Genomic DNA, 12,437 nt, shown 5'->3' with positions numbered 1-12,437 from the left:
CGCAAGTTGTGCCAAATTCCGCGTTGAGTGCTCATCCAGATATTGACCACACCCTAGATTCTGGCCTTAAGTCACTACCAAACAGAACAAGCCTTAAACTTGCCCCAAGTGGACTTACGGAAAATGATGGTCTCCATCTTTAGAGATGTCAGACGCGTGTCTTCTCTAAAAGACTCATCAGTGACGCTCTGATTTAGTCTTATATGCATGATTTTCTTTTATAAGTTGCTTTGAACTAGCTGTCAGTAACTGCGAATACTCTCAGATCTGTACTTCATGAATTTTGTTGTTGGGATGTCGGTTTACCAGGCCATGTCACTCTGTGATTTGATTTCTATGTGTATCCATTCGATGAGTAAAGTCTGATTTTATAGTTTTTTCTCAATTTGTAGTGTTACACATCTGTTCAAGGTTGAGGTAGGTTGGGATCTCGCTTATATGTTTAACCCCGCCACATTTTATATGTATGTGCCTGTCCCAAGTCATGTTCCTGTAATTCAGTGGTTATTGTATGTGTTACATATTTGATTTTGTACATTTATTTGGCCGTTAGTTTAAATAATTTGAAATTTGTCATTTTCGGGCTTTTTATAGCTGACTCTGCGATATGGGCATTATTCGTTGTTGAGTTGTTAATTAATATTTAAGCATAACCTTAAACGTGTGCATTCCTATTTTACTAAGCTAGACACAACAATAATCGAAATTGGCCATGACAAACTGATCTTACTGTTAATTGGTATTGATTTGGAAAAGTAATATTGTACACCAATTACCTGGAGACCTACTTCTCTATATAGATTATACATAAAATCTATAGGATTGCCGCATACCAAACACTAATCTTCTACTTTAATTGATATTTAGGCGCACACGTCAAAATTTATTTACTAAAATATTTAAAAATCCTCAAGTTGAGATATCAAATATAGGCTATATGTTTTACTCAAAGGATCATTCATATAAACTTAAATACATCATTACCGTCACTATCAAAAGTATTCTAGGATTATCAATGAAAAAATATTAAGATAGGCATACTGTATATATAATTTTTTAAGGCTTTTTCCCAAATTATAATCGAAATCTTCCCGTTAGATATTACCCTCATAACCTAACTTGGAATGTTTAGTTGCCCCTTTGTCGGTTTGTTATCTCTTTGACACGTTCCCCATTTCCATTCTCGATTTTAAATCGTTATGTTAATTCTCTGGACCAACTAATTTAATTGACTTATTGTTAACAGCATTTAAGAATTGTAAACATGTGTAAAAGTTAGGATATGTAGTATGATTGTCAATGAAACATTTATCCACTAGAGACAATAAAAACCCGAGAATGTAAACAGCTATAGATCTCGTACGACCTTCAACAATTAACAAGGCTAATATCGTATAGTAAGCTATAAAGGGCACCGGCTTGACAAAAGGTGAATCAATATTACAGAGAAAAATAACAGCATGATTTATTCTTAAACTTGGGACCTCATCCTCGGTCAATATAATCTGGACAGGTCCATATACAACGTATTGACTTTATCATATATATATATATATATATATATATATACAACTCGTCTAAACATCAACCCAACAATGTTAGATCTGTAAATTTGCTTTCGCAAATATTTGGTTCTTCCCTCGCCGGGATATATATATATATATATATATATACAACTCGTCTAAACATCAACCCAACAATGTTAGATCTGTAAATTCGCTTTCGCAAATTTTTGGTTCTTCCCTCGCCGGGATTCGAACCCATGCTACTGTGATATCGTGACACCAAATCGCCTGCACTGCAGCCGTCCCGCTAGACCACACGACCACCTGGGCTCTCAAAAAAAGAGCTTTCGCTGGCCGTATGTTACCTTTCCACGTCAGTTTTAATCTAGCGGCGTACTACAGTACATGATATATAAGGCATGAAGATGTTATTGTTACAGATCAGCTAAATTATCTATAGTAAAGGATCCTACAAATTAATGTAATATACAGTCACAGAAAATAATTATATTTATAAGTACGTCTGAGTCATATATATATATATATATATTCAAGTCCATAATTGATGAATAACACAATCCTCAATTTATCTTAGCGTTGACTGGTATATAATCGTTGCCTCACGTCGAGTAATAATATTCAGGTATAGAGAGTGACCGTTTTTAAAACTAGATGTGTGTATGAAATACGTTACATAAACCAAATGATCTCTAATGTGATGTCTTTACAACAATCACTATAGGTTCTTCGACCATAATTCTGCAAAAAGTAAACTTTCAAATTTGAAAGTGTCTTCTCAAAGTGCAAAATCAAAAGCTCGCTCACACAAAACAAATGGAAAATACCCGTCATTCTTCGGGCTTTGTACACTTTGTACAGGTAATTTGTTGAATTTAACTTGTTTTCATAGCTATCTTATAAAATCAACGGTACCAATTTTGTTGCACCAGATGCGCATTTCGACAATACATGTCTCTTATCTAAACTTATCACTTGTAGGGAAAAAATTGAAAACAACACGTTTAAAAATTTATTGCGTCCTAAGCGCTTTTGTGGACAGTCGCATAACATTTCATGATATCGAAAACATTGTGCGAACAAAGGAATCAGTCATTAAAGATAAAGAATTACAACAATAAGAGTACAACAGCCAACACTGTGATGCAATCTGAACTACTTTAAAGCAAACAAAGGGTTAATAAAGAAAAACAAATAGCATTTAGACAAAGCACAGTCAGCAACAATTTTAAGACAAGAACACAAGGGATGCATAAATACCGAGCCACGCTAAAAGGATAATGGATAAATTAAACTCAACAGTAAAGGTTTATCATTATAATTTACTAAGACAAATGAAACAACACCATAACATGTAATTAAGACGATAAACAATATCAGAACCTTGAATATTTAGGTCAAGACCATTATGCATAATCTGTGAAGTTGATACGGAATATTTATCAACGAGGTTTTAGTATCTTTCGATGAATTTGTGTTTATTGAAAAGGACGAGATCTTAGATGGACCGTAAATGTCAGACCAATTGTTAGGTGAACTATATAGGTTCCCTACACATTATAACAGTTTATTATCGACCCAGTTGGTCGCTATATTGTGTAATTAAACTTGGATTTTATATTTATGAATATTTTACGCTCGAATTGAAAAGATGGCCATTAATCATCAAAATTTCGTAACAAAAACTAAACTTGACGCGTCATAATATTTTGATGTCTGAAAAAGATCACGTTTCAGAAAGAAAACAAAACATTGCTTAACTGTTGAACGATTGTTTCAATCACGAATGAGAAATCCCTGGACAGTATTTGTATATCGTAAATGCTTGTACAAATACAATTACAAAAGTGGCTTTGAACACAATCAAAGAACGTTTTATTCCAGCAATTATGTAGTATACCATTCATCTGTCCGTCTAGCATTATATAATATAATTGATTATTAAGGTATACAGAAATCAATAAAAGATATCCGATGCAAAGGAACAAACTCATCAAAGATACGAGGGTACCAGAGAACAGTGTTTTCAAATTTTCTTCAATCATGTTTTGACCCTTGGAAATTAAAAACATTTTTCAACTCATTATGCGAGATTTGCGATGTTCAGAGAGTGTGGCACCTTCGCGAGTCATCAGATTAAACATTCCCCTTCTGACATGACTAAACTGGACCCCTGTTGTGTTCACTTAGCGCTACAACGGCGGACCAGTTTACTGAATTGACGTGACTGCGTAATTATACCGCATATTCAAATATACGTCCAAACTCTTCTGTCGGATGGGAGAATCCCAGTGCTCTGTAAATAGTTTTAAAAATAAATTGTCTTTGCTTTTGCTGTGTTTATCAAGCTTTTGGTCTAGACAAGGCTAAAATAGAAACACTTTAAATTTTTCGCATGAAATGCATATCAAGTGTGTGCCTTTATATTTGTCAACCTACCTAGCTGACGAAAGTTGAGTGTGATATTCACCCAAATAGATGTGCATCCCTGAAAGACTTGGCGTGACTGCGTAGTCGACTACTTCTATTATAAAAGTGCTTTAGTTGTTGGCTTGTCGGATGTGAGAAGTCCAGTACCTTTGCAAATCTTAAAGATTTTTTGGCTGTCACAAAAGGTTAACTTTAAGATTTTGAAAATTTTGGTCTTGGGCACACCTGGTCAAGGCTATATCAGATATGTTTTCCGTGTGAAATAAGAATCATTTTGTATTGTCTGCCATTATGTTAGTTCACCTGTTTATTCGATACACTGCATATACATATATAGCGAATATTATATTCAACCTCAACAACCTTTATTGCAAGACCTACGTATTGTATACAGTTGACATAGGCGAACTTAGTATCATATACTATTAGCCTTTAAATGTGTAAAATTAGGTATCTGATGAACAGCTCCAGTACAGTGATTCGCGCCAGATATTTTAAACATCCCCATTCCCACCAGACGTTACGTATAGATTATTACATGGCATTTTTCATATCAGACCCTTTATCGGCCCAAGGTTATGATATCAGCCCAAGAGCCGAAGTCCGATATGAAAAATGACATGTAATTATCTTTTTATCATATACTTCAGCAGAAGAAATACAGACAAGAACTATTAAAATTTAATTTTGTTTGTCTTTGCATTTTCAGATAATATTTACAGACAACCAAAATAAAACTTATAATCGGCTTTAATTGTTTTTATTGCATGCTATTACAAGCATTTATTTATCTTTTCACAACAATTATCATGTTCTTCATTAATATTTTCAACTCATTTATGTCTTTCAAAACAACTTAATTCATTTTTGCTCCTCAACCATTTTAGGAAAAGTCTTATCACTTGCCGTTTTCCGCGTTCTGTTGTCGTTTCAAACAAATTTCCGGAAATGTACGAAGTTGCATGTGATAAACGTCACGGAAATTAACGGAAAGGCATGTGATAACATACCGGAAGCAGTCAATAAAGGTACCTTTATCGGCCCGCTATTGAAATTCCAAGGAATCTGACCAATAAACCTAGTAATCCTTTAATAGCCTTTTGATATTTTAAATGTTATTGCACTGTAAAATTTTAGTAATATTTTATACAAGTATATGAGCTTAATTATACATCCCGCATATTCTAAACGTACGCCTCAATTTGGCGTGAATTCGTCTGCTGGACATGAGAAGTCCAGTTCCCGCCTAGTCAATATTTGGAGTCTTGCGTACACAGATATAAACCTGGTTTATATGTTATTATCATCGGATTTTGTCTAAAACCTAGTTCGTTTCTGTGTGTATGTTACATTTTAATGTTGTGTCGATGTTCTCCTCTGATATTTTATGCGTTTCCCTTAGTTTGTAACCCGGATTTGGTTTTTTTTTCTATCGATTTATTAGTTTCGAACAGCGGTATACTACTGTTTCCTTTATTTATATGATAATTTTATTGAAAATCACTGGGTCATTGTCACTTGTTCAATATTTGGAGGTTAAATCTCCGATGGTATCAGCAGTCCAGTTTACATGACATCTGTGTTGACATCTATGTCACTGATAAGTCTTATGTAGTCGAAACGCGCGTCTGGCGTACTTAATTATAATCCTGGTACTTTTGATAACTAATTATCATAGGTATTGCAGTGGTGGACCAGATCTTTCGATAACTGCCGTAAGAGGGGGCCTTCTACAGTCATGTTTCAGTGATCTCGTTGTAAATATAAAGGAATTTGATGCAACTGGCATACAAGTGAGAGGTTTAGCGCTATAAAACAAGGTTCAATCTACCTGTACCAAGTCAGAAATATGACAGTTGTTGTCCAGTCGTTGTGATGTGTTTCATCATTTGATTTTGTCATTTGATTCATGACTTTCCGGTTAAAAAGTTAACTGCAAAAAACGAAGATAACTTTACCTTGGTTGTTCTTTACGACAAAATAAGTATGTTATTTAATTTGAAAATCTGCTTTTCGTGACGAACAAAGTGTAATTTTGCTGCATCTCTATTCAAGTATGGCAATGTTTATTTGTCTTCGTGGGATGATTTATTCAAAAATCCTATTCCTACACTGATATTTACTGTTTGATAAGATGTGAAACTAATGAACAAAATAATTAAAGCATAACTCGAAGCGATGGACCATTTTGATGGCAATATTTATTATTGATGAAGAAATAATGAATTAATATTTGATAGTTCAGCCGTTGGTTTGTACATAATGCTCAGTGAAGTAAAGGAAATGATAAAAGGCCATTCTGGTGTTAATAAAAATTGTCATAAATCAAGAATAAAAATCTATGTTAAAGAACCAGTTGGCACTGCTTAATGACATATACTTGAATATTTATTTACTTATTAACGTTCTAAAGTGGAATAACGACTACGTGTGCATAAACAAATCCAATAGCTAGTGATAGTAATCATATATTTAATGTGAATTGAAAGGAAGAAAACCGATTAGAACTTCAACATAAGAGAAAGCCGTTCTTTTCTTTGATGCAGTTTTCGAAAAATGTCAGGCCAAGATCAAATAAAAGAGGGACGAAAGATACCAAAGGGACAGTCAAACTCAGAAATCTAAAACAAACTGACAACGCCATGGCTAAAAAATGAAAAAGACAAAAAGTACACATGACACAACATAGAAAACTAAAGAATAAACAAAACGAACCACACCAAAAACTAGGGTGATCTCAGGTGCTCCGGAAGGGTAAGCAGATCCTGCTCCACATGTGGCACCCTTCGTGTTGCTTATGTGATAACAAATCCGGTAGGTCACATTCATGAAAGGGAAGGGGATTGTCGTTACGACGTCAGGAACATATCCGATATCATTTGTGAAACGGTTATTCCATAACGTACAACCAACTCGTGATGTCGTCCATAAAATTTACGAAGGGATGATTTCAACTGCACCATTTGGAACTCTTGGTTTAATAGCTTCCTTGTGAGCAGCAACCCTCTATCAAGAAAATCATGATAGGAAATGCAAGCACGGGAATATCGTATCAATTGGGAGATATATACCCCGTATGCAGGTGCTGCTGGAATGTTGCTACTTAGAAATGGAAAGTTCACATTGGAAAGCTGAAATCATCTCTTTTGTCGTAAAGTTTTGTTTTCAATAGACCCTCATTGTCAATTTCCAGATGTAAGTTAAGGTAGCACTCCACAGTTAGAAAATTAAATTAAAAATGAGCCCCAAAATGTTTTATCATCTCCTATTCCTGGATTTCTAATACATTAACCTAACTGTTTGTGTTGTACATGTGCATATGTATGTAATCAGTATCTTCCATAGATTCAATTTTCCAAAGTTAAAAGGGTGAAAATTAATTCCTTTTATGTGTATCCATGGCAACATTCAGCATTTATTTACCATAAAATATTGCAAAAAGGGGGGTGAACATGTCATATATCCCCCCAAAATTTGGATCAAACTAGAATTTCAATGCCTTTGAGTGATACCTTTTAAGAGACTGTTTTCTTAAATCTTCCTAATGATCAAATAAAAAATGGGTGTCTTTCGCCTCATTTTTTCGTAAAATCCAATCACAAAGTTCGTGCGATAAAAAGTTGGAAAAAAACATTACATTAATTGCCGGACCAATGTATGGTATGGACATGCAAATACGGACTGTCATACAGAAAACAGCCTATATTACATACATTACATAACCTTGATGTTCATATAAACCCAATACAAAGGCTATTTTAATACTCAGCTATCCAAAAATGAATTTTATTGCACACTAGCTCTCATATTTAAAAAATCCACAGGGGCCAAAATGCGAAACTACACACCTAACTGTGGAGTGCTACCTAAGATATGAAGCCGACTTAACTGTATCTGTAGTATCCTTTATCTCTAGTTCAATGGGATAGATGCGTTTCACATAGTCACCAAATTTTGAATTATTTAGTGAAAGAACATCATCTATATAGCGGAAAGTAGAGTTAAAGGATATTGCTAACTTATTATCTTTCTTCATAAGAAGTTCCTGCATGAAGTCAGCCTCATAATAATAAAGAAATAAGTCGGCAAGTAGAGGTGCACAGTTTGTTCCCATTGGAATGGGAATAACTATCGTACCCTTGGAAATAAGGGAGTACTTATATCAGTACTACGTGTTGTGGAAAGGCTGGACTCGAATGCAAAACCTTTCGCAATTCGGAGTACCAATGTTTTTCAAATTTGTACTTAATTTGGCCTTTTTCACTTTAATTGAGCGACAAAATCACATAATTTTCTTTTTTAAGATTAGATTCACAATAAATATAAATTCATGAAAGCTAAATAAAAAATGAATCATTTCCGAAGAATCTTTATATACATTTTAAGTACAGTTGGGATGTCTTGACGAGAAGTAGAGATTTCATTCTTAATTTTAAGAAAGCACAAGACAGTGTTATGGAGAGAGCTTGTGTCGGCCTTATGTGCATCAACGCACGAAGAGGATTATGTAAGTAAGTAACATCAGCATCGCCAGCAAAGGGTTACAATCAATTCCCCTCCTCTCCGCTAAGGACAAAGACAAATAAAGGCATTTGATCTATTTAATTTTATAATATGTTAGTACTGCTGGTGGACGTTTCGTCCCCGAGGGTATCACCAGCCCAGTAGTCAGCACTCCGTTGAATGAATGATGTGGTTATTTTTACAAATTTCCTGTTTACAAAACTTTCTAAAAAAATTCTAAAAACTAAGGATTTCTTGTCCTAGGAATAAACAACCTTAGTCGTATTTGGCACAACTTTTTGGAATTTTGGATTCACAATGCTCTTCAACTTTGTACTTGTTTGGCTATTTTTATATGAGCGTCTTATGCAGACGAAACGCGCGTCTGGTGTACTAAATTATAATCCTGATACTTTTGATAACTATTAGAAGTTACTGTCAGTAACAGGGAGCAGAAAACTAACCTTTGCTTTGCAATGAGAAAATAAGCTGACACCGACTTCTCTTCTTTTTTGGTCCTTCATTTCTTTTTGTTGTTGCAAGTTCGGTGTGAATAGGATTTTTTTAAATCTTTGACGTTTAACTTGGTGACTTTTTGATTGCTTTTCAGCTGAGAAACATTAGGATGACATAAGTAAACCCGGTGTTTTTAGTTGAACCATACATGCATCAAGATACGTCCCACTTAACATCTCAACTGACTATAGTTTTTTTTGTTTCTGAGGGTTTCCACTGGGTGGCATTTGTCAAACTCTATTTTCGACAACTTGTTCAATTTCGTAAAACAGAAACCATAAATATAAATTGTCATCGTTTATACGAGGAATTTATCCCAGAACTTCAATTAGTTGGTTTAATACTTCAAACGTGTTTATCGGGGCGCAATCTTCCTCTGCAGTTCGCGTTCGTTTACATTTTAATATTTACACCTGTTCGCCGTAAAACGTTTTTTGATTGGATGAAGCTAGTAACGACTGCGACCAATGTAAATCATTATCTAGTGGTTCACAAACTTTGGCTCAATCTGCCAAGGGTGGAGAGGAGGCAAATGGATTGTAAACCTTGGCTAAAGGAGATGCGCTCACTTATTTACAAAGGCCTTTTTTCTTCTTCAATAAGTCGCATGTATTTATCGCTTTGAATAAAAAAAAGTTATGCATGTCGATTCGGATCTCCTTTAACAACGGTGTATAGGTCTAAAGTGCCTAACACAATGAAGTTTTGTCCAGCTCTGTCAGCTTTGCAACTTTCTACTGTCATCAACAAAAATACTGAAATTTTTTAGTCAGTTTTAGCACGATTGTCGTACTAAGTAAAATTGAGAATGGAAATGGGGAATGTATCAAAGAGACAACAACCCGACCATAGAAAAAAACAACAGCAGAAGGTCACCAACAGGTCTTCAATGTAACGAGAAATTCCCGCACCCGGAGGCGTCCTTCAGCTGGCCCCTTAGGACTATTCATCAGTCAATCAAAACACTGGATTTTGCGTTTTGATCACTAGTTGTGTACTCCCGAGCAAAGTTTTATGACCGAGGGGCTAGGGCTTCTCAATACATCGTTGTCAATATAATGGAATTGCATGTGAGTGTCATACAAATCAGAGAAAAAGCTAGCTATAAAACCAGGTTTAATCCACCACTTTCTACATAAAAAAAATGACAGCATGTACAAGTCAGGAATATGACAGTTGTTGTCCATTCGTTTAACGTATTTGTATTATGGATTTTGCCAATTTTGATTAGGGAATTTCCGTTTAGAAGCTCTTTCCCACCTACATGTATTTGAAAGCCTACCTGAATACATGACGAGCTATATCACCGAACCGACCTTCAAATAATGGCGTAAAGAAATATAAGGTCACCTTTGCTTTCGTTTCTAACTCATTTCTTAATATGAAGAAAAGGTGTTGAAAGTAGTAGCACTACCGACTACTGAAAGGATCAGAAAAATTATCTCGTACTTTTTATAGATGATATATTAACGTTCTATCTATCCTCTCTCTTTTAACAGTCATAACACCTGCAAAAAACGATCGATGTATTCCACTGGAGGTTACAAAACATACAATGACACCAATCAATCAATTCAGCAAGCATTTTCCTAACTTCTAAGGCGAAGTGTTGTGTTGTTTGCTTTGACTTTTCTTCTATACTATAAAATTCAAAAAATTATTTTCTTTCAAAAATTATTTGTAAGATTGACAGTGGAGACTACCATAAGCTGCTATTTTGATAATTCCTGCTTAATAGTAAATTCATCGCAGGTATTTAGAGGTTGCACTTTGTAAATACAGCTGTTTCTCTAACCACGCCTCTTTTTGAGAGATTTGGAATATTCATAGATAATAAATTTTGTTAACATACTGGTTCCAGTTCTGATCTGTAGGTTGCATCTCATAGAGACATATCTTGGGAATGATACCAGTAAATATACATATGAATATTGTTTATATTGAAATCTGTGGTAACCCTACAGTCGAATTAGGGGTAGTTATGAAATTTAGTGTTAGTTTAAATTCTGAGAAGTTCGGGGCAAATAAACGTTGAAAATATGCCACACAGCCCTATATTTTGACCGTAGCATAATATAGTAGTGCATATGAACGTTCTACTTTATATATATATATATATATATATACAACTCGTCTAAACATCAACCCAACAATGTTAGATCTGTAAATTTGCTTTCGCAAATTTTTGGTTCTTCCCTCGCCGGGATTCGAACCCATGCTACTGTGATATCGTGACACCAAATCGCCTGCACTGCAGCCGTCCCGCTAGACCACACGACCACCTGGGCTCTCACTAAAAGAGCTTTCGGTGGCCATATGTTACCTTTCCACGTCAGTTTTAATCTAGCGGCGTACTACAGTACATGATATATAAGGCATGAAGATGTTATTGTTACAGATCAGCTAAATTATCTATAGTAAAGGATCCTACAAATTAATGTAAGATACAGTCACAGAAAATAATTATATTCATAAGTACGTCTGAGTCAGTGACAACCCTACAACAGATGTATCCATCGGATCACCATCAATGATGGTGATACATGGCTGTGTACATAATGTATATACAACTCGTCTAAACATCAACCCAACAATGTTAGATCTGTAAATTTGCTTTCGCAAATTTTTGGTTCTTCCCTCGCCGGGATTCGAACCCATGCTACTGTGATATCGTGACACCAAATCGCCTGCACTGCAGCCGTCCCGCTAGACCACACGACCACCTGGGCTATATATATATATATATATGTCGTGTACAAGTTGCGATTTTGTACAGGTTATAACGTGTACAAAAATATTGTACATGTTATAACTTGTATAATGCAAAAATACAAGTTATAACATGTACAAAAGTACCTCGTACATGTTATAACCTGTACAAAATATTGCTTAAAAATGGTTTTGACTTTTTTAAGCAATATTTTGTACAGGTTATAACATGTATGAGGTACTTTTGTACATGTTATAACTTGTATTTTTGCATTATACAAGTTATAACATGTACAACATTTTTGTAAATGTTATAACCTGTACAAAATCGCAACTTGTACACGACATATATATATATATATATGGTATAGTGGGCGAAATAAGAGAACATACAGAATGTAACCAAATTTGATTTATACTAGTATCAAAGATTTTAATGAAATAATAACCCAAATATGAAGTTTTATAAATATTTCATGAAGATTGATAAAATCCTGGGGCCGTGTCAATGAAAGTATCATAGGATATGTCCTAAGATAGGTCTAAGGACATTATTTAGGATGGTATTAGGACGTGTCTGAGACATGTCTTATGATGTAAAACAATTTGAAAGCTATCTTAGGACAGTCCTAACTACGATGGTTCTAGGACCATCCTAACACATTTATTAAATCGAAAAAAAATTGTAGGGAAAAAAGTACTTATATTTTATTGTATTTCACTATATGTGTAAAAAGGAAGAGAGGATGATGACTC

This window comes from Mytilus trossulus, chromosome 1, assembly GCF_036588685.1.
Source record: "Mytilus trossulus isolate FHL-02 chromosome 1, PNRI_Mtr1.1.1.hap1, whole genome shotgun sequence".
NCBI lineage: Eukaryota > Metazoa > Mollusca > Bivalvia > Mytilida > Mytilidae > Mytilus > Mytilus trossulus.
This window is presented reverse-complemented; position numbering follows the sequence as displayed.